At 43.0% G+C, this 24483-nt stretch overlaps 1 protein-coding gene across 8 annotated transcripts in view; it reads left to right on the top strand.

Annotated features, from left to right (window-relative positions):
• Window positions 1-24483, top strand: part of FAM168B (family with sequence similarity 168 member B) — a 143857-nt gene that overhangs the window by 54646 nt on the left and 64728 nt on the right. Inside the window, exon 4 of one of the 8 annotated variants that reach the window (XR_012787909.1) lies at window positions 692-14779. The exons of the other annotated variants lie outside the window; for them this stretch is intronic. The gene's annotated coding sequence lies outside the window, so the exon portion shown is untranslated. Of the gene's footprint in view, window positions 1-691; window positions 14780-24483 lie in introns of those variants that run through there. 8 annotated transcript variants of the gene reach the window in all.

Raw genomic sequence — 24483 nt, forward strand, 5'->3', positions numbered from 1 at the left:
CTCTGCAGCATAGAGGTGATATTTAAACCCAAGAGATGTGATTAGGTCACCTAGAGAAAGTGTGTGCAGAGAAAAGAGAAGAGGTCCTAGTACAGAGCCCTGCTGTACCCCCACACAGATCATAGAAGAGGAGGTGTTGGCAGAAGAGACACAAAGTACGATGGGGAAAGGTAAGAGGAGATCCAGGATAGAACTTTGTTACGAATACCAAGAGTATGGAGAATGTGAAGAAGAGGGTGGTCCACGGTGTCAAATGCTACATAGATGTCGAGTAATATGAGCAGAGTGTAATGACCTCTTTCTTTTTGGCAGCATGGAGGTCATTAGTTATTTTAGTTAGGGCTGTTTCAGTCGAGTGAGCAGTGCGGAAGCCAGATTGTAGATGGTCTAGAGAGTTGAGAAAATGGAGCAAGCGAAAGAATACTTAAGAATTGCGTATACTGATCTGTGTGGTTGATTTTAAGTTCTGGTTGTTTGAAGTGTACAGTTGGATCCAGAAGGAAAGGGAAGTGCTGTATATACTAGCAGGGGTGGCTAAATTTGGGGAGTGTGCAGTGGGTTCATTTTATTTTTAAAGTGTGTGGTAATTGAAGCCTGTAACTTTTTTCCCCTTTCTCCTGCCTGAGGCAGAGTGGGTGTGGTTAGTTAATTGCTAACCTAACACACCTGGTTGGTGTCCCTATTTAAACAGAGGCTGATAACGAATTCTGAGCTCGCGTATATGGATCTGTGTGGTTGATTTAAAGTGCTGGCTGTTTGAAGTATGCAGTTAGATCCAGAAGCAGTTTGAACATGGAAGCGGTTAAACGAGGTATAGTATATTGAAGTACAGTTTACTGTTAGTACTTATAAACTTCATAGCTGCTATAATGAGCAGGATTGAAAATGCCACTCAATGCACATCTTGCTACATGTATGTGCACTTGGAGCAGCTGTTCAAAGGAGCATACCGCTATGAGAAGTGTGAGCGGGTGGTCTCTTTAAAGTCAGAGATTGAAAACTCAACTTGCAATATTGAGGGACATTGGCAATCTTGAAAGGGGTTTAGAGCTCACTGAGCAGGCCCTTGCTTCGACTAGTGATGCAGATGGTGAAGCTGTTAGTGAGGAGCAGTTAGGTGACTGGGTACCAGTTAGAAGGGGAAGCAGGAGCAATAAGGAGAGGCAGGTCATTTCTGAGCTGACACATCCCAATAGATTTGCCATATTGATTGAAGATATTGGGAGTGTCAGGGCAGAAATGGCAAGGCTGGGGGAGACGGATTCCTCTAGCAGCCAGGGAAATAGTTCCTCCAGCACAGAGGGGACTCAGGATGCTCAGATACCAAGAAAGATTGTGGTGTTAGGGGACTCCATTATTAGGAAGGTAGATAGAGGGTCCTAAAAAAATTATTTCAGGGATCTAGGCCAAAAGCTTAAGGCAAAGACCTCCAAGGTAGTATTTTCTGAAATACTACCAGTGCCATGCGCTACCGCAGGGAGACAGAGATTAGGGAGGTTAATGCATGGCTAAGAAAGTGGTGTAGGAAAGAGGGATTTGGGTTTTTAGAGCACTGGGACTCCTTTTCTGAGAGGTACTATCTATATTCTAGGGACGGATTGCACCTCAATGAAGAGGGATCTTTTGTACTAGGGGGTGAGAATGTTAAAAGGGTTGGAGGAGAGTTTAAACTAAGATGGAGAGGGGAGGGAAATTAAACAGATAACAAACTAAATAGAATAGAAGAGGAAACCAGGGGGTTTGGAGGTAGAATGTGGGCAAGAGTGAGTTTGACACGCACTGAGACACCAAAAGTACATAGAGATAAGACTAGAATAATTCTAAAGACTAAACAAAGTTGGCGCAGAAAGTAAGGAGCAGATAAGATAATAGTACAGGCTGAAAAAAACTGAAATGCATGCTTGCTAATGCTAGAAGCCTGACAGATAAAATGGGGGAGCTTGAATTAATAGCTGCAGGGGAGCAGTATGATATCATAGGCATTACTGAAACATGGTGGGATGAAACTCATGACTGGGCAGTTAATTTAGAGCGTTATTCCCTTTTTCGGAAGGATCGAGCAAACAGAAGAGGAGGTTGAGTATATTTATATGTTAAACTGGATCTAAAGCCTATTATAAGGGAAGATGTTTATGAAGGGAATGATGAAAATGTAGAGACCTTGTGGATAGAAATGATCAGTGGAGGTAAAAGTATAAAGAAAATGTTTGTAGGGATAAGCTATAAACCACCAAATATCGGTAAGATTGAGGAAGCTAAAATACTTTTGCAAATGGAGAAGGCATCAAAACTGGGTCATGTTTGCATAATGGGTGATTTTAATTATCCAGACATAGACTGGGGCAATGAGATTGGCATTACAACAAAAGGAAACAGGTTTTTGGGGGTGCTTAAAGACAATTATATGACCCACATTATTGAGGAACCAACCAGGAGAGGGGCAATACTGGATTTGGTAATATCAACCAATGTAATTAACAAAAATGGATAATGAAAAATGGATTGCAATAGAAAGTAAGATCAACCCTAAAAAGTTCTTTAAAGCTGCAGTTCAGTCAATATCCTGCATGTGTGTTTTTTTTTAATAAATCAGTTCTGTAGTAAGAAAAAATACTTTTAGCATTTTCTATTTAAAAAACAACAACTTTGAAAGACCAATTTTCTTGTATTCTATTTTAACAGCCATTTGCTTCGGCACTGCCCCTTCATGTCCTGTCACAAGCCCTGGCACACCCCTTTGTCAGCCCTGCCCTCCCTCTAGCACGTCAGTGCAGGAGTGCTCATGAATATTCATGAGCTTCCACTGACTGACAGAAGCAAATAAAAACATATGCCAGCTCTAATTATGTCACCAAATTTCGCCTATCAATACATGGAGAACGAATTGACCTGCAGCTATACAGTTCTTTAGGTAATTAGAGATTGCACACATGAAACTATTGAAGTAAAAAGTAAATTAAAAAAAAAAAAACTGAACTGCAGCTTTAAGTACCTTAATAACAAAAAATGACAAAAAGAAAATATAGGACACTTTCAGTGTGAGATGGGCAGGCAGATTATTGGAGATAAGGAAAAAGCAGAGGTATTAAACAAATTCTTTGCCTCTGTGTTTACCAGGGAATAATCAAGTTCAATAGTAGTGCCTCAGGAGGAAGCCACAACCTCCATATTAATGAACAATTGGTTAACTGAGGAAGAAGTTCATAAGTTGCTTGAAAAAATTAAAGTATATAAGACACCTGGCCCCAATGGTATACATCCAAGAGTTCTCAAGGCGTTAAATTCAGTAATAGCCAAACCATTATATTTAATATTCAAGGATTCCATTTCGACAGGCTCAGTACCACAAGATTGGCGTAAAGCAGATGTGGTGCCTATATTTTCAAAGGAAGCTAGATCACAACCGGGAAATTAGACCTATAAGCCTGACTTCAATAGTGGGGAAACTACTTGAAGGTTTAATACAGGATAATATTCAGGAATACCTAATGGAAAACAAAATCATTAGTAATAGTCGTCATGGATTTATGAAGGATAAATCATGCCAAACTAACCTTATTTGTCTCTTTGAGGAAGTAAGTAGAAATTTAGACCAGGGTAATGCAGTTGATGTGGTCTACTTAGATTTTGCAAAAGCTTTTGATTCGGTTCCACAAGAGGTTGGTGTACAAAATAAAGCAAATTGGACTCGGTAATAACGTATGCAACTGGTTTGAAAACTGGTTAAAGGACAGACAACAGAGGGTTGTCATAAATGGAACTTTTTCAGGTTGAGCTAAGATCGTGAGTGGAGTACCTCAGGATCGGTACTGGGACCCCTGCTTTTTAACTTGTTTATTAATGACCTTGAGGTTGGGATCAAGAGCAAAGTCCCCATCTTTGCTGATGATATTTGCTGATGATACTAAATTGTGTAAGGTAATAGAATCAGAGCAGGATGTAATTTCTCTTCAGAAAGACTTGGAGAGACTGGAAACGTGGGCAGGTAAATGGCAGATGAGGTTTAATACAGATAAATGTAAGGTTATGCATTTGGGATGCAAGAATAAACTGTCGACCTACACATTAAATGGGGATAAATTGGGGGAATCCTTGATGGAGCAGGATTTAGGAGTGCTTATAGACAGCAGGCTTAGCAAATAATGCCCAAAGTCATGCAGTAGCTGCAAAGGCAAACAAGATCTTATCTTGCATCAAACAGGCAATGGATGGAAGGGAAGTAAACATAATTATGCCCCTTTACAAAGCATTGGTAAGACCACACCTTGAATATGGAGTACAATTTTGGACACCACTCCTTAGAAAAGACATTCTGGTACTAGAGAGATTGCAGAGAAGAACCACCAAATTAATAAAGGGGATTGCCAATCTATTTTATGAGGAGAGGCTAGCTAAATTAGATTTATTTACCTTAGAAAAGAGGCGTCTAAGAAGGGCTATGTGTGATGGGGAGGAAAGGGTTAATACCTGATTTGCCATGCATTACTGTTGTTGCCCTGTCCCCGCCATTTTTATTCCCCATTTGCAGGCCATTCCCTGTCTGCGAGGGTAAAAGACAAGATGCCTTGTTTGCCATACCCTCTAACCAACACATGATAGCAGATCTTACATGTAAGGCAGGGTGTATTTTTTTGTAAGTTCAAGCAGGAATTACTTGGACCTCCAGCTGTGATATGGGTGAATGAGCTTCTGTATTTTTATGACCAAGCCTCAAAGGGTTTTAATTATTTTTATGATGGAGCCTCAAAAGGCTCCCACAGATTTAGAGTCCCCCTGTCTAAAAGAGTGTCAATTATGACAAGACCCAGAGGCCCATAATGTATACAATACTGACATACTGATGCACAGCGGATGTCAGGCTAGTGACACCTTGGAGTCAGAGACCAGACACAGTGGCCCCAAGAAATGGGTGTAGCCCAGGTATGCTAAGTGGCATGGGCGTCAACCTGACCCATGCGCCCTGCCCACCGGACAGCCCTTTTGACCGGTCTTAGGAACTGTGGGTCACTTGGCTATTTGTGGGTTTTTTTTTTCCCACGAGGGGATTGGATCCACATGTTAAAGATAGCTTTGAGCAGTCTGTAAATGTGGCTTCCCAGTTATTCCCAGTGTGATTCTTGAATTTTAATCCATGATGTAAAGATGCAAGACTTTGTTCCAGTACAGCAGCAACCAGTCCAGGAGTGAAGGGGTTAACAACCACATAACCACAGGACTTTTAAAACCAAGGCTGCATTTCTTGCACTGGCAAGCAAAGGACAATTTATTTCGTTCCAAGGACAATTTCTTTCATTTCCTTATCCCAGTGAGTGTTGTTTTAAGTGTATTCTGTAGATGTCATGTGTTTGTCTATTAAGGAAATAAATCACAATTTATTTTGCAACTTGTTCTGTTCAATCAAGTACCCAGAAATATAAATGTGTTGATAAAAGTTGGTGTCATCGTGACACTATGATAAATATATACAAATATATTCGGGGACAGTTCAAGGAGCTTATAAATGAACTATTCTTTCCAAGGGCAGTACAAATGACTTGGGGTCATCTCTTTCGGTTGGAGGGAAAGAGATTTCACCAGGAACAATGGAAAGGTGGTTTCTTTACAGTAAGGGCAGTTAAAATGTGGAATTCATTACCCATGGAGACTGTGATGGCATATACAATAAATGTGTTCAAAAAAAGATTGGACATCTTTTTAGAAAGGAAAGGTATACAGCGATATACCAAATAAGTAAACATGGGAAGAATGTTGATACAGGGATTAATCCCATTGCCAATTCTTGAAGTCAGGAATAAATTTATTTTTCCCCTTAATGTTTTTTTTTTTTTGCCTTCCTCTGGATCATTAAGTAAGTATAGATATAGGATACAGTATCTGTTGTGTAAATTTAGCATAGGTTGAACTTGATGGACGTATGTCTTTTTTTCAACCTCATCTACTATGTAACTTGGAAATAGTGGAATAGGTCCTGGGCAGGGATGGTGTATTTTTCTACTACCTCTGCACATGTCATTATTTCTCCCTTTTAATAGTATATATACTATTTCTCTTAATCCTTCCCCCCTCTCCCCCCCCCCCCCCTCTCCCCAAAAGCTTAAAATATTTATAGTCCAATCCGGGTTGGAAATTTGGGTTTTCTGATATTGGAATCAACTTAGAGGGAGTTGGTATTAGCCCATGTCACGGGAAACTGGCACCTTACCAGGATCAGTCAGTCACTAGGCAGAACAAGATTATTGAATAAATTAGCAATTATTCGGGCAAGCCCGCAGACATACATAAATTGTACATAATAAATAAATACATACCAACTGGGGGTATGTCTGGGGTGAGTCACTAGCCTCAACTAGGTGCAGGGCGCCCGCTTCTGCATGGCTTACCCTGTCCACTTCACATCCCTGAACACCCAGTACTCTTTTCGAGAGAACCGCAGTGCTCTCCCTGCTACGTTCTGTTCTCAGAACTTGGCCGCAAAATACAGGACTTTTCCTCAGCTCGACAAGGCTTTTCCTTTTACAACTCCGTGCCGAGCGCTCTGCTATTCGGAGCAGAGCACTTTCAAAAAGCCCGCCATCGCTTCACCTGCCTAAGCCCAAAGTTGTGCTGGTTCTCAGGCCGGGCAGTCTCCTGACATAGACTCCGCTGAGATTTCTAGCAGAAGACGGACCGGCGACCAATCGGAGTGTGGGAATTTTCCCATCTTCCAATCATGAGCCGGGGGCTCGTCTGGCTTTACCCAATCAACGGAGGGGCGTGCTTAAGCTCAGGTTCCTGGCAAAGGGGAAATATGAACTGGCCAATGGAAATCACAGATACAAGCTCAGTCTTGGCAACGGCTTCCTATGGCCAGCCCATTGCCGCCCACTGGGCAGGCGCCACTGTCCAGTTGGTAAAAAGGGTCTCACCTGCTGGGAGCCCATCCATAGACCTGTTCTTCCACCCATCCTCACCTGCCAGATATCCTGATACCTTGCCCATCCGTTCTTTTGATCCGCCATTGCCATGCAGATCCCCGGCTAATTACATTACTACTACTAAATGACGTTGCGGGGTCATGTGACATCACGTTGCCATGCCAACGTGACGACACATGACCCCGCAGCATCATTTGACGCCGCGTCAATGAAGAGAAGGTATGTTGGTTGCAGAGGCCTCACGCGATCCCCCGGCATTCATTTAAATGCCTGTGGGGGAAGAGCGTGGGACACCTGCAACCGCTCGCGCCCCCCAGTTTGCGCATTTCTAGACTATAATCTATTGTGTTGCATTTGGTCTTTTGCAGCCCACAGTCTCCCTTGAAGCGATCTGTTTTCGGACAGGGTTCTTTCAATCTCAAGCCAACTGTGAATTTGAATGTCACAACTATTTGTTTTAGATGTGATGCTTGATAGGTGTGTTAAGTCCTGGAACTGCCACTCCTCTTTCCTTTGAAGACATGCGTTTTGCCCTTCCTGTTCTTGGTCTTTTGTTCTGCCATACAAATTTGAAGCATTTATTTTGTAGGTCCCTCAAAATCTTATAGGGGATTGGAATTGGGAGGGTCTGAAAACAGCAGCACAGACAGGGGAGAATGTTAATTTTCAGTGAACATATTTGGCCCAGCCATGATATCCGTTGTGGTTGTCCCATAGGGATAGGTCTTTCTTGATCTTGTGTTACTAGTTCTTGTAAATTATGTTTGCATAGTGTTTTGGAGGAGTTTGTCAGATAAAAGCCTAAGTATTTTATTCAAGATTCCCTCAAACTATACTTAAAATGTAGTTTTATAAGTTTGTTGATTAGTGGGGTGTGTCAAGTTCAGAGCCTCAAATTTGTCAGAATTTAACTTATAACCTGAGAGTGAGCCGAATTCTGTCAGTGTTGAGTGTAGGTTAGGAAGGGTCATCGAGGGCTGGGTAATTGTCAGTATTATGTCATCAGCAAACAGTGACAATTTATATTCTTTTCACTCTATCATTACCCCCCCCCCCCCCCCTCTCCTGATGTCCGTGTTTCTCCTTATTTGACGCGCCAGGGGCTTGATTGATAATGCAAACAGGATGTCTCATACCACTTTGAATCCGAACTACATCCGCATTAGCTCCTGGTAATTTAATATAGGCTGATGGATTTCGGTAGAGGGTCATAATTCCTTCCAGGATGGGACCCCTGAAACCAATCTCCTCCAGTGTTCCTCTTAGGAAAGTCCAGTCTATTCTATCAAAGGCTTTCTCCGTGTCTAAGCCTTTTCCTTTGTTTTTTTTGTACATGGTCAATAATATTCACAATTTTTCTTGTGTTGTCCGAGGCTTGCCTGCTCATTATAAATCCTACCTGATCTAGGTTTATTGGTCTCGGCAACACAATATTTTGTTTGGCAGTACTTTGCTGTACATTTTGAGGTCACTGTTTAGCAAGGAGATTGGTCTGTGTCTTTTGCATTTGAGAGGGTCTTTCCCTTCCTTCTGTATTACCACAATGTTAGCCCTTGACATAGTTTGTGGGATTTTCTTACGTTTCATAAATGTATTCATTAGTTTTATTAAATGTGGGTCACCAGGATCTTAAAATATTTTTTTATTTATCCCATCTGGGCCTCGGGCTTTTGATTTTTAACCACCTGTCTAATCTCTTCTATTGTTTGGGCATTTAGAGTCTTCAGCTCCTCCTCTGGGAGATTAGTTTCTCAGGAAGTCTCTTATTTTTCCTTTTTTAGATTTATTTTGCCCCTGACTAGACCCTAAATTATATAGGTCTCTGTAGAATTTAGTAAATTCCTCAGTATCTTCTCAGGGTCATGGGTGATCTTCCCTTTCTTTCTTTATGGCATATACCCCTGCTTTTGCCTTTAGACCCTTTAATTTATTTGCTTGTTTATCTGCCTTACTACCTCTTTCGTAAAAGAGTTGCCTCGTCCATCTTAAGGCCCTCTCCACTTCCAATTGTACATTTCTGAGCTCTTCTGTCCGGGCTGTTAGATTTTTGAATATCTTTTTATTGGGGTTGCCTTATGTATCTTCTCTAGCTCTGTGATTTCTTTGTTCAGTACCTTTTATGGCTCTAGTATTTTCCCTTTCTTTGTGTGTCGCTATGGTTATGCAGGTCCCTCTTATGTGTTTCCCACAAAACCATCTCGGATTCCACACTTCCTACATTATTATTGAAGTAGTCTTTTAAAGAATCCACAATTTTGTTCTCTATCTCTAGATCAGTGCTTCCCAAACTTTTTTGGTTCAAGGCTCCCAAAGGCGATCAGGATTTTTCCATGGCTCCCAAAGTGAAAACAAAGTTGTATATACATACCTAACAGTTGCAGTTGTTGGCTTGGTGCGGTTACGGTTAGTGAAAAAAAATAAACGCGAATGTAAAAACCACAAATGTATTGATGGAAATAATTAGTGAAACGGATGAGCCTGTTTTTCACTGCACATCTTTTCAAATCTCTGAATCAAACTGGATACAGCCACCGTCATTTCCTGTTCCACGTTGATTTTCGCACGGTATTTGCTTTTTATCACAGCGACCGCCGAAAACCCAGCTACTCTCTCTGACTCACTCTGGCTCTCTCGCGCTCTCTCTCTCTCTCTCTCTCTCTCTGACCCTCTATCTCTCTCTCTCTGACCCTCTATCTCTCTCTGACTCTCTCCCTCTCTCTCTCTGACTCTCTCCCTCTCTCTCTCTGACTCTCTCTCTCTCTCTCTCTCTCTCTCTGACTCTCTCTCTCTCTCTCTCTCTCTCTCTCATTTCAGTATTGTCAAAGCGTGAATAATAGGGGATGGAGGACAATAATTACACGAATACTAGAGGGTAGGGTATAATGATTGCACGGTATATGGGTAACAATTTCACACAGGGATGTGGGGGTTAGTGGACGTCTCTCAGCTTGTGGCAGGTGCTGATTTTGTGTGCTGCCAGTTCTGCTGTAGTTTCATCTTCTCCCAGGAGGATCGCCATTTTTTTGTTCTTTATATTATTAATGTTCTGGATAACAGCAGTTAGTTTCTCTAGGTGGGCACTCCTCACTTCAGAGTATTATGTGCAACGCAACAGGAAGTGCGTTTCATCTTCTACCTCTCCTAGCTCACATCTTTGGCATATTCTCATCTCCCGGGGCTTCCAGTTCTGTCTGTCTGGTAGACAGTTTAGAAACAGAGTTCCAAATAGCAGTGCTCAGGATAGCAGATACATATACATGTATAAATATTGAAGTTTAAACACGTGTGTGAAAAGAAGCCAAATAACGCTGAATAGGTGAAGTACTGGACCCAGTGCTATATATATAATAATTGGACGTAGCTGTAAGCGTCCATGAGGTGGATACATATCTTCATGTAAGTGTATCAAATACTTATAGTACTTCACCAGACAAAAAACTCTCAATTAATAACACTGTTGCCGGTCAGAAGCTCCTCCTTGTGGGGGAGACACAGTACTCACATACTGTCTGTCTGCCTGTTTCTATTTCTAGGCTGTGGGCACTTATTCTGTACTGGCCCAGGGTCTGTCTCTGTTTTGGGTCTTTTACCTTCAGTAGGTAGGGTGCCAGAGTGTATTCTCTGTGTAGGCTGTGGTAGGTTTCCAGCTTCTTTGAGGGTTGGATATCATTTTCCCACATTGTCACATACTGCTTCTTCATTTCGTTGGCGATTGAGTTGATTTCTTTTTTCGGCAGGTTGTTAATCTGTGTGGGGTTTTGTCCTTGGAGTGAGAGGACAAGTTGTTTGATGGCACAGGGTTTAGTGAGGAGGTTCTGGCTTTGCATTGTTATGTAGCAGTAAGACTGTGGGTGGCTGTTTAGGTGGGCCCAGAATGTCAGTGCTCTCTTCTGTACCGTGAGCAGTAGAGGAAAGCGGCCCAGCTCAGCCCGGCATGCATTGGTGTATGTACTCCTGTGTACTTGGAGAAGGTGTTTGCAGAATTCCAGATGCAGTATTTCTGTTGGGCTGGTATCCCATTTTGTGTAGTCTGGTTATGTTACAGGGCCCCACACCTCGCTGCCATACAGAAGGATGGGTGTGATGATGCTGTTGAATATTTTCATCCAGATTCTTATTGGTGGTTTGAGGTGGTACATCTGTTTCCTTATTGCATAAACTGCTCTGCGGGCCTTCTCCTTCAGTGATAAGTTTGGTATGTTCCTGATGTGCAAGTCCTGTTTAAAAGATTTACTCAGTGGCCTTAAGCAGTGATAAGTTTGGTATGTTTGAATATCAAAAGGTGTTTTTTTTTTTTTTTTCCCCTCTTAACTCTGTGCTGTTAATTGAACAACTGGAACAAGCTAATAATACAAATGTGGAATTAATACCTGGCGCATACAAATGGTGATAACAATACAATAATAACACAATAATAACAATGTGATTATATAGTAAAGGATATATGATAGTGAATTGAAGTCTTTTTCAATGTCTATGAGTGAAATGGACTCTGTCCTTGACTTGGGTAGAATAAAGTCACTCTCATGCAGCAAGTTATAATCCTATTGAATGAGACAAAAACAGAGACACCACATTGCGCAGTATTGACTTGACAGCAAATGAAGTTCTCCCTTATATATCTAAGTGAAATGCCCACTTACTAGATATAGAGTGGGTCTCATGCAGTTGAGAGAATCTGTATCCTTGTTTCTTCAAATCCAGACGTCCACATGTTAACCCGAACCCCACATGTTGATTCTGTCTCTCCTGGATCCTTGAAGAAACCCCGTCTCTGGAAAGTGATTTCTCCTTCTGTGCAGGTCTCCTGTATGTGCCTCCAGCATGGGGGTATAACAAAAGAACAGAGGATTGCGCAATAGTATAAAAAACTTTAATAACGCATCCTAGCTAGCTGCAGAAATATACTCACAGATTCCGTGAGTTTAAAAACAATTTAAACGCCCGACCCGGCTGTCCCACAGCACACCCCAGTCTCTGTCAGCTCCTGCTTCTGGTCGCGTGTGTTTTGCGCTATCCAGACTTGCGCGTGCTGACGTCACTGTTCAGTGAACTGACCGGAGAGTGGATGAGAGTCCTGATTGACGTCCGTTTTAGGCTCCTCCTAGTCAATCAGGACACACACCACACACACACACACACACACTGACACACACACACACACACACTGATACACACACAGACTGATACACACACACACACACTGATACACACAGACTGATACACACACACACACACTGATACACACACACACAGACTGATACACACACACACAGACTGATACACACACACACAGACTGATACACACACACACAGACTGATACACACACACAGACTGATACACACACACAGACTGATACACCTACCTCTACTCATCCCCCTTCTGCCTTTCTCAAATCAAATCAAATCAGCTTTATTGGCATGACGAAAGAACATTTCAGTATTGCCAAAGCGTGAATAGTAAGGGGTGGGGGACAATAATTACACGAATACTAGGGGGTAGGGTATAATGATTGCAGGCGATATGGGTAACAGTTTTGCGCAGGGGTGAGGGGGTTAGTGGACGTCTCTCAGCTTGTGGCAGGTGCTGATATAGTGTGCAGCCAGTTCTGCTGTAGTTTCATCTTCTCCCAGGAGGATCGCTATTTTTTGGATCTCTTCTGTATTATTAAAGTTCTGGATAACAGCAGTTAGTTTCTCTAGGTGGGCACTCCTCACTTCAGAGTATTGTGTGCAACGCAACAGGAAGTGAGTTTCATCTTCTACCTCTCCTAGCTCACATCTTTGGCACAGTCTCATCTCCCGGGGCTTCCAGTTCTGTCTGTGTCTGCCTGTTTCTATTTCTAGGCTGTGGGCACTTATTCTGTACTGGCCCATGGTCTGTCTCTGTTTTGTCTTTTACCTTCAGTAGGTAGGGTGCCAGAGTGTATTCTCTCTGTAGGCTGTGGTAGGTTTCCAGCTTCTTTGAGCGCTGGATATCATTTCTTTCTCAATTTGAATCCTGGCTCTCTTTCTTCCTCTCCTCAGACTCCCCTGTTCTTCTCCTTGGGGACTTCAATTGCCACATTGATGACCCCTCTCTCCCTTGGGCCAACCACTTTCTTTCTCTAACCTCTTCTTTTTGGCCTTCAACAGTGGACTGCAGGCAGCACCAACAAGGATGGCCACTACTTAGACCTGGTTTTCACTAAAAACTTCTCTCTCTCTGATTTCCCCTTTTCCTCTCTCTGACCATCAACCTCATCTCATTCTCTCTATCTCGCTTCTCCCCTTCTCCACCTCCATCTACCCCCCGGTTCTGCAGAAACCTGCGCTCTATTCACTTACCTGACTCACACACTCTCACAGACACACACGCACACACACACACTCACAGACACACACACACACGGGCACTGATGCACACACGCACAGGCACTGATGCACACAAAGTGGAGTAAGAGAGCAGAGGCAGCCAGCGCCTGCCAGCGGAGAGGCAAAGGTACAACATACTCAGAGACACACCCACCCACACCCACACACACTGACACCCACACCCACACTGACACACACACAGATACACACATACACCTTGATACACACACACCCTGGAAAGGGAATATGTATCTAAAGGCGCCTGTAAGAACAATGATATATAAAAAAGGATATAAAAACCAAGCCTGTTGGGACGATCAGAAAATGGCTCCTCAGGGTGTGCTTAAAAGAGAGAAAGCACAACACATAGCATAATACTGTTTGGTAAGAAGACAAACAACACTTAAGACAACATAAATCAGCTGAGAGATCAGATAGGTAAATCAGCTGAGAGATCAGATAGGTAAAAAATTAAGATAAAAACATTTAATAACACAATTCATATAGCATACATAGACATATAAAACAATATGAACAATAAAAGATGATTTAGGCACACTGCAGCACCGGTGGATTCAGATGTACAGTAATGCCCACTCACCAGATGGATGATGTAAGCAGGCAGTGGATATATTAGAGAGTATCCCCTCTCGGTGATGTTAGCTGCTTCCTGCTCCTGGGCGTCTCCGTGGATGTGTGCACGCCAGCCAGCGTGTGGGCAGATGGTCTCACGCAGCACACTAGAGGGGACGCACAGCTAATCCAGATCGGCAGCAGCAAATTCGACTCACTGTCACGAGCGACCAGCTATCTGAATTGCAACAAACGCTGATTCGTCTTTGTCGTAGAGGGAAATCGCCAAACACAGTGATGCAGAAGTGCTAAATTCGCCACCCTACACGTTTCGAAAGCTGTCCGCTTTCTTCCTCAGGGGTATATGATTATAAAAGTCCATGAAGATCCCTTAAATAGAGCGTTTCCTAATTAATTGAATTATTTTCACCTGCAGACTTGTGCACATGCGCATATGGGCAAATGAGGCAGTTCTTAGTCAATATTGTGTGCTCGGACACATGCACAATGAGATAGTTCATGCCAGTATTTAATTGTGCTGCTTCGGTCTGTGGACTCAGCTGAATCACAAATAAGACATACAAATAACTAATACATAACTACCTAATATAAAACGACATAATAATAATATAAATATAATATTAAAGTGTGGTGACTTAAGTGTAAATATATGGATTAATATAATGTGACCACTTAAAGTGATGTGCAAACTACAAATATGTGTGTTAACTATGAATAAATAAGCAGTGCATATAAACACTGTGTGTAAATAATATATAAACTAAGATAAGAAATAAACTATCGAAACACTAAAACTCTTGGAAGTGAAAATGAAGTGACTTTAGTGAATTTTCTCTATAATGAAAGTGAGAGTACTTGGTGTTGTACATACAATAAATGGTTAAAAGAGAAAATACAGAATATACATACACTATATTAAGCTTGGTATTATGTGTGTATAGAGGATTGTCTAACAAATATTCAATAGCAATGGGTTCTTAAACAAACATATGGACAAATTGCAAAAAATGGATACACACACACACACACACACTGATACACACACACACACACACTGATACACACACACACTGATACACACACACACACACACACTGATAGACACACACACACACTGATACACACACACACTGATAGACACACACACAGGCACTGATACACACACACACACACACACACACACACACAGGCACTGATACACACACACAGGCACTGATACACACACACACATGCACTGATACACACATATACAGGCACTGATGCACACACACGCACTGATACACACACACACACTGATACGCACACACCTGCACTGATACGCACACATGCGCACTGATACGCACACACACGCACTGATACGCACACACATGCACTGATACACACACACACACTGATACACACACAGGCACTGATACACACACACACGCACTGATACACACACACACTGATAAACCTACCTCTACTCATCCCCCTTCTGCCTTTCTCTCTCACTTTGAATCCTGGCTCTCTTTCTTCCTCTCCTCAGACTCTCCTTTTCTTCTCCTTGGGGACTTCAATTGCCACATTGATGACCCCTCTCTCCCTTGGGCCTCCCGCTTTCTTTCTCTAACCTCTTCTTTTTGGCCTTCAACAGTGGACTGCAGGCAGCACCCACAAGGATGGCCACTACTTAGACCTGGTTTTCACTAAAAACTTCTCTCTCTCCAAATTCTCCATTTCCCCTTTTCCTCTCTCTGACCATCACCTCATCTCATTCTCTCTATCTCGCTTCTCCCCTTCTCCACCTCCATCTACCCCCTGGTTCTGCAGAAACCTACGCTCTATTCACTTACCTGAGTTTGAGTCCACTTTACGCTCCTCCCTCTCCTCTCTCAGCTCTGCAACAGACCCCGACAACCTGGTCAGGAACTACAAGTCTGTCTTGTCCTCCTCTCTTGATCTACATTCCCCGCTTTCTCTCTGCCGCACTCGCCCTTCTAACCCTAGACCCTGGCTAAATTCCCACATGCGCATGCTGCGTTCCTCCACTTGTTCCTCTGAACGCCTCTGGAGGAAATCTCATACTCTTGCAGACTTCCTTCACTACCAATTTTATGCTATCCTGTTTCAACTCTACCCGCTTGCAAGCTAAACAAGCCTACTTTTCTTCTCTAATCAACATGCACAAGTCTAACCCACGCCGACTGTTCTCTGTCTTTGATACTCTACTCAAACCACCCTCAGCTGCCTCTCCTTCCTACATCTCCGCTCAGGACTTTGCTGACTATTTTAAGGAAAAGGTGGAGTCAATACGGCTGAACATCCCCTATGTTTCTTCCTCCCATCCTACACCTCTTCCTAACTCTCCTCCTGCCTTCCTTGACTCTTTTTCCTCTGTCTCAGAGGAGGATGTGTCGCTGTTGATCGCCTCTTCTCCCTCTACCACTTGCCCTATTGACCCCTTTCCCTCCCATCTCCTAAAACCTCTTGCTCCTACTATAATCCCCACGCTCACACAAATTTTTAACTCCTCCCTCTGCTCTGGAACCTTTCCATCCTCCTTCAAACATGCAACAGTCATACCATTACTCAAAAACAGCAAGCTTGACCCTACCTGTCTTTCTAACTATCGACCTGTCTCCCTCCGGCCTTTTGCCTCTAAACTCCTTGAACGTCTTGTATTCTCTCGCTTGCTCCATTTTCTCCACACCTATTCTCTCCTAGACCCTCTACAATCTGGCTTCCGCACTGCTCACTCGACGGAAACAGCCCTCACTAAAATAACTGACGACCTCCATGCTGCCAAAGACAGAGGTCATTACACTCTGCTCATATTACTCGACCTCTCTGCAGCATTTGACACCGTAGACCAACCTCTTCTCCTTCATATTCTCCATATTCTTGGTATTCTGAACAAAGCTCTATCCTGGATCTCATCCTACCTCTCCCATCGTACTTTCAGTGTCTCTTCTGCTAACACCTCCTCCTCTATTGATCTCTCTGTGGGGGTACCCCAAGGCTCTGTCCTGGGACCTCTTCTCTTTTCTCTGTACACACTCTCTAGGTGACCTAATAACATCTTTTGGGTTTAAATATCACCTCTACGCTGACGACACACAAATGTATTTTTCAACACCCGACCATACACCTGCTGTACAAACAAAATCTTCTGAATGTCTCTCTGCTATATCATCCTGGATGGTCCTCCGTCGCCTTAAACTCAACATGGCTAAAACAGAGCTCCTCATACTTCCTCCCAAACCTGGCCCTACTACCTCCTTCCACATTACTGTTGGAACTACGATCATTCACCCAGTAGCCCAAGCACGCTGCCTAGGGATCACACTCGACTCCTCTCTCACATTCGCCCCTCACATTCAAAACATTTCTAAAACTTGTCGCTTTTTCCTCCGCAATATAACAAAGATACAGTAGCGACATTGTTTATTGAAGCAAAAGCCGCCGGCTCCATGCGGCTGGGAAGCGGGTAGCCGCGGCGCGTGGCGGCGCACTGTGACGTCACAGTAACATGCGCGCCCGGCTTCCCTGTCTTCCCCGGCTTCCACAGGCTTCCCCGACACCCCTGGAGATCAAATGAAGGTAAGCGGGGGTGCGGGGAAGCAGAGGGGCAGAGCAGGAGCCGGGTACGGGGTCGGGAAGGGAGGTAAATTGCGCGCGAAGTGGAGGGGGGGTGCGTGGGGGAAACGCGGCGGCGCGCGGTTGTTACTGGCGGCAGCTGGGGTAGATCTCGGCGTGCCGTCGTGATTTAGTTCAATAAACAATGTCGGTGCTGTACACCCTTTCCTCTGTTGCTCGACTGCTAAAACTCTGACTCAGGCCCTCATTCTCTCCTTTCTTGATTACTGTAACTTCCTGCTGTCCGGCCTTCCTGCCTCTCACCTGTCTCCCCTACAATCTATCCTTAACGCTGCTGCCAGAATCACTCTACTCTTTCCTAGATCTGTCTCAGCATCTCCCCTCCTGAAATCCCTCTCCTGGCTTCCGATCAAATCCCGCATCTCACACTCCATTCTTCTACTCACTTTTAAAGCTTTACACTCTTCTGCCCCTCCTTACATCTCCACCCTAATTTCTCGTTATGCACCATCCAGACTCTTATGTTCTTCTCAAGGAAGCCTTCTTTCTACCCCCTTTGTATCTAAAGCCCTCTCCCGCCTTAAACCTTTTTCACTGACTGCCCCACACCTCTGGAATGCCCTTCCCCTCAGTACTCGACTTGCACCCTCTCTATCCACCTTTAAGACCCACCTTAAGACACACTTGCTTAAAGAAGCATATGAATAGCACTGTGGATATTCTGAACACGATACATAAAGCTTGGTCCTCTGCAGACGCACTTACCAGAACTCCCTCCTACTGTCTCTGTACGTTCTCACTACCTAACAATTAGACTGTAAGCTCCTCGGGGCAGAGACTTAATGTAAGCTCCTCCTTAATGTTACTTTGCTGTCTGAAGCACTTATTCCCATGACCTGTTATTTATATTATCTGTTAATTATTTGATTACCACATGTATTACTACTGCACCGACACACTTTATTCGAGCAAATACCCGGTATGTACCTGGCAGATACCTGGAATGCGCCGCTCCTCACCTCTGACAAGCCCCGTTACATTTGCCTTCCCAGCCTGGGTTCATGCCTGGCTGATGGGTGGCTGATCTGTTAAATAATGATTAGGATTTAATAGGCTGCAATGCTTCGCGTGTCTACCAGATGGCATAAATTCATGAATTGTAATGCAGTATATATATATATATATATATACTGTGTAGTATTGCAGCCAGAGGGAATAAAATGCTTCAATCCCTGCCTGGAAAATAACTCAATGCACTCGGGCAGAAAACAGTCACAAACCTCAATACACCCGGGTATACCCGAATTCGTGGGACTAGCCGAGCTCGAATAAAGTGTGTCGCCAGTGTACTGTGAAGCGCTATGTACATTAATGGCGCTATATAAATAAAGACATACAATACAATACACACACACACACTGATATACACACACAGTGGAGTAGGAGAGCAGAGGCAGCCAGCAACAGATGTGAGTGACTGGAAGAGGGGGGAGGGGAGAGGGAAAAGCAGGAGATCTGAGCAGGCGGCACCCCGCCTCCCCCTGCACCCACCGCCTGCCAGCGGAGAGGCAAAGGTACAACATACTCACACACACAGACACTGACACACACACACAGACACTGTTACACACAAAGTGGAGTAAGAGAGCAGAGGCAGCCAGCAACGGATGTGAGTGACTGGAGTGGGGGGGGGGGGGTTGAAGGTTGAGAGGAAAGGCAGGAGATCTGAGCAGGCGGCTCCCCTCCTCCCCCTGCCCCCACCGCTTACTAGCGGCAAAGGTACAACGCCCACCCCCCCAGGCTGGCACCCTGGCTGGGACCCGGGGCAGAAGGGAGGGGGGGACACCACGCTGTTGACAGAGGAGCCAGGAGCGGGAAGACAGACACACACACTCACCGTGTGCTCTGCACAAAGCGGAAGCTCTGCCCCCGGCACCCTCTGATCTGCAGCCCGGCCGGCATTCTAAGCCCCGCCCCGGCATCCTCCATACCGGGATAGGACATTAAAAAAAAAGCACCTGGCAATACTGGTGGGGAGGGATAATTGCGACGCCCCTCTAGGCAAGCCACGCTGCACCAGGGTGCCGCGGCGCACAGATTGGGAACCACTGCTCTAGATGATTGAGTAAAGATTCATTAAGTGTCCATGCAAAACGTTTCAAGGGTGTCAAGTGTATTTTTATTTGGATCTCTATAGGAGCATGGTCTGACCACGTTATGGGGCCTATATCTGTTTTCAATATTGCCTGTCTTAGCTTTAGACTAACGAAGATGTAATCTAGCCTGGAGTATGAGTTGTGTGGGGCAGAGTAGAATGTGTAATCTTTGTGGTTATTCTTCCGAGATCTCCAGGCATCCATCAGTGGGAAGCCTTTTATTATAGTTCTATATTTCTTGTCTCTATTGTCTGTGTTATGGGTATTTTGCGTTTGTGTAGCCTTTGACCTATCTAGTTAATTGTTTGTTGTCATGTTAGTCACCTTCAATAATGACAGTCCCCCACTCAGTTTTTCAGTTCCTTCATGGGGGACTCCAAAATTCTATTTGGTGCGTACATATTTATTCGAGTGATGTCCACCCCCACCAGTGTTCCCTGTACCCAATGGAATCGTCCCTCCTTCTTTTCTTACTTCCTTTTCCAAGAAATTAAAAAAATAATATAATATTCCTAAAGATTTACACTTTTTTTTTTATATATATAACTATTGCTTAAGGAATATTAGACTCTTGGGAATATCTTTTTAAATGCATTAGTCTGGTCCAGTGCGTTAAAGTGCGTTTCCTGCAGCATTACTGTATCAGCGTTTTGTCTCTTGAACTCCATTAAGGCTAGTTTCCTTTTAGTATTTTAGTTCAAGCCCCTTACATTAATTGAAAGATTTTTTAAATTGTAGTGTTGGTATTTACTGCCATTTGTTACCCTTTTGGTGTGAGCTCTCGATTCCTAGATCAGTTTCCATGGGTAATTAATTCCACATTTTAACTGCCCTTACTGTAAAGAACCCTTTCCTTTGTTATTAGTGAAATCTTCTTTCCTTCAACCAAAGGACACTGTCCTTTGTACTGCCTTTAGTTTGAATAGTTCTTTTTTTAATGTTCCTTGTATTGTCCCCAAATATATTTGTACATAGTTATCATATCCCCTCTTAGACGCCTCTTTTCTAATGTAAACAAATCTAATTTACCTAGCCTCTCCTCATAAATCAGATTATTCATTACTTACTAATGTCTTTTTTTTTTTAAATGTTATTATTCAGTGGTGCCCAAAACTGTACTCCATAATCAATGTGTGGTCATATTAATGCTTTATAAATGGGCATCATTTTGTTTAACTCCCATCCATCCATTGCCTGTTTAATGCATGATGAGATCTTGTTTGCCTTTGCAGCTACTGCATGATTTTAAGAGCCTCATTCAGAGAGCCTCATAAGGCCCTTATCGAGCACTTATCGACCAAAATGGCTACTCGTATTCAGTAAGCCTCGATAAGTGCTCGATAACGGCCTGTATCGACGCAAAATTTTATCACCAAAAGAAAATCGCCAATTGAGCGGCGATCAGCCGCTTATCGACCATTTTCTGAAGGATCATAAACTCTCGCGATTCAGATACCCGAGAGTCGGCTGTCGTGGCCTTTCGCAGCCCTTAAAGGCGATCTTCTCCCCAAATCCAATTAACCTCAAATTTTAGGTAAATTGGTGGGGAGATGCCTCGATGAGCTGCGATGTGTCGGGACTTAGAAAAAATCAGGCCCTTTTCCTGCCTCGGATTGATGCTGGGGGTCTCCGGAGCTGATAGCCATTAATAGCAGCTCCGGAGCCCCCGGGCATGCACCCGAGGCAGGAAAAATACTTTTCCAGCAACTTCATTACCTTATCGGCTAACCGCTAAGGCAATGAAGTGGTGAAACCCCTGTGCAAGGCTTACTGTGGCTAGCGAGGGTGGGTGAAGGGGGAATTTGGCCCTTAGTGGCTGTTTAGGCCTTGCGGGAGGGTTGCGGGGGGACTTAACCCCTTCATTACCTTAGCGGTTCAGAACCCAACCGTTATCCACCCGCAAGGTCTAGACACCCATCCTTAGGGCTAATACCCGCTTCACCCATCCGTGAGTCCTAAGCACCCACCCCGGACTGACTATACCCACCCTGTACCCATTGCGGAGTATAGTGTACATCATACCCATATAATAATAATATGGGCATGATAAGCCACTATAGCACTCCATGGGCACCCTAATTACAATACAGTAATACACAAGACACACAATAATAAAACATAAGTTAACTCCAAAAAAACACACTTCACTAAATAAAAACAGTAGCCAGCTAATCCAATCCATACAAGCAATAACAACATCAACAATGAATTAATTAAACCATTAACCAATCAAAACAATTAATTCCTAAACCAACTCAAAATGAATAATAACACTAACCAATCAAAACAATTAATTACTACAACATTTTGAATTTAAACAGTAAAATAGAAAGAAATTCTAAATATCTGAAATAACCATAAAACGCATTAGCTAACATAATACAACATTAACTAAAAACGAACACCAATCGCAAACATTTTATTACCATTATTAAGCGTGAAAAAACAAACAATCACATCCACATAATAAAATTAAATGAAAAAAAGCAACAGCAATACCAAGCCAGAAATGCCCCCCAAATATTGTCATAATAATGTATTAATCTGTACCCTAAAGTGGTACAGATTAATATATTATCAGTCAATGTGCCTCCCCCAAAAAATCAAAAAACACATCCAATGAATAAACCTGTAAAAAGAGACATTTACAAACATTCAATATATTACTTATCATTAGAAGCGGTGGCCCTCCGACTCCCGGGGTAACAGGAAGCTCACGTACCTTGAAGCCCTCCAACAGCATCCGACGCCATCCGCCATGAATATCCGGATCAGGTACCCCAATCTTCTTTTTTTCTTTCTTTAATCACCTTCTTCTATCTTCATCTGTCACCATTTCTTGATCTTTATCTTCTATCTTCATCTGTCAATCCAAAAAGCCCCATGGTAAATCCCAACCGATGTTGTCTCGTCGTCTTCTTGGGCTCAAATGAGGCATCACAGCCTTAAATAGGGCTTGTGATGATGTCACATTTGGCCTCCAAATGGTTAACAGCCACCTGATTGGCTGTTAAAACCATGTTCCGACTTTAATTTTTTTTTTTTACAGGACGTCACTTAAAGGGAATGATACCAGCCAATCAGAATTGCTGTGCTTCAAATTAAGAACAGCCATTCTGATTGGCTGGCATCATTCCCATCATTTCCTTTAAGATGACGTCACTAAATCCAAGATGGCCGATGTCACAGCCAATCAGAGTGTGGAATTGGTTCTCACGATCTGATTGGCTGAAATACCATGTGACGCCGGCTTCGTGACATCTTAAAGGCAAATGAAGCACAGCCATTCTGATTGGCTGGCATCATTCCCTTTAAGTGACCATGTAAAAAATAAAAAAAATTAAAGTCGGAACATGGTTTTAACAGCCAATCGGTTGGCTGTTAACCATTTGGAGGCTAAATGTGAAGTCACAAGCCCTATTTAAGGCCGTGACGCCTCATTTGAGCCCAAGAAGACGACGAGACAACACCGGTTGGGATTTACCATGGGGCTTTTTGGATTGACAGATGAAGATAGAAGATAAAGAAGATCAAGAAATGGTGACAGATGAAGATAGAAGAAGGTGATTAAAGAAATAAAAAAGAAGAATGGGGTACCTGATCCGGATCTTCATGGCGGATGGCATCGGATGCTGTTGGAGGGCTTCAAGGTACGTGTGCTTCCTGTTACCCCAGGAGTCGGAGGGCCACCGCTTCTAATGGTAAGTAATATATTGAATGTTTGTAAATGTCTCTTTTTACAGGTTTATTCATTGGATGTGTTTTTTGATTTTTTTGGGGGAGGCACATTGACTGATAATATATTAATCTGTACCACTTTAGGGTACAGATTAATACATTATTATGACAATATTTGGGGGGCATTTCTGACTTGGTATTGCTGTTGCTTTTTTTCATTTCATTTTATTATGTGGATGTGATTTTGTTTTTTCATGCTTAATGGTAATAAAATGTTTGCGATCAGTGTTCGTTTTTAGTTAATGTTGTATTATGTTAGCTAATGCGTTTTATAGTTATTTCAGATAGTTAGAATTTCTTTCTATTTTACTGTTTAAATTCATTAATGTTGTAGTAATTAATTGTTTTGATTGGTTAGTGTTACTATTCATTTTGAGTTGGTTTAGGAATTGTTTTGATTGGTTAATGGTTTAATTAATTCATAGTTGATGTTATTGCTTGTATTGATTGGATTAGCTGGCTACTGTTTTTATTTAGTGAAGTGTGGCTTTTTGGAGTTAAGTTATGTTTTATTATTGTGTGTCTTGTGTATTAATGTATTGTAATTAGGGTGCCCATTGAGTGCTATAGAGGCTTATCATGCCCATATTATTATTGTATGGGTATGATGTACCACTATACTCCTCAATGGGTACAGTGTGGGTATAGTCAGTCAGGGGTGGGTGCTTAGGCCTCACGGGTTTGTATCGGGTCAGGGTGGGTTAACCCCTTAATGACTATAACGGTTAGTAACCGCTAAGGTGATTAAGTGGTATGGGGCCATTAGAATATCTTTATTATGTACTGGATACTGTATATGCTTTCTTGCTACGGAGGACAGAGGGACCTGCTGTTGTGTTAAGTATAACTGTATTTATTTACTTAATTTTTGTATGCTAATGCAGTGTTTAATAATGGGCAAATAATCTGTTATCCATATCTGGATAATACAGCTCAACCCCGTTATGGCGCGATCCGCTATAACGCGGATCGGCTTATAACGCGGTTTGAGCATGGACCCCGAATTAAAAAAAAAAAAAAAAAACATTTGTGCACACACTCACTGCGCACTGCATACATTCACTGAGCACTGCATACATTCACAGCACACTGCACACACTCACAGCACTGCACACACTCACAGCACTGCACACACTCACAACACTGCACAC

The sequence above is a fragment of the Ascaphus truei genome, chromosome 14 (genome assembly GCF_040206685.1).
Source record: "Ascaphus truei isolate aAscTru1 chromosome 14, aAscTru1.hap1, whole genome shotgun sequence".
In the NCBI taxonomy this organism is placed as follows: domain Eukaryota; kingdom Metazoa; phylum Chordata; class Amphibia; order Anura; family Ascaphidae; genus Ascaphus; species Ascaphus truei.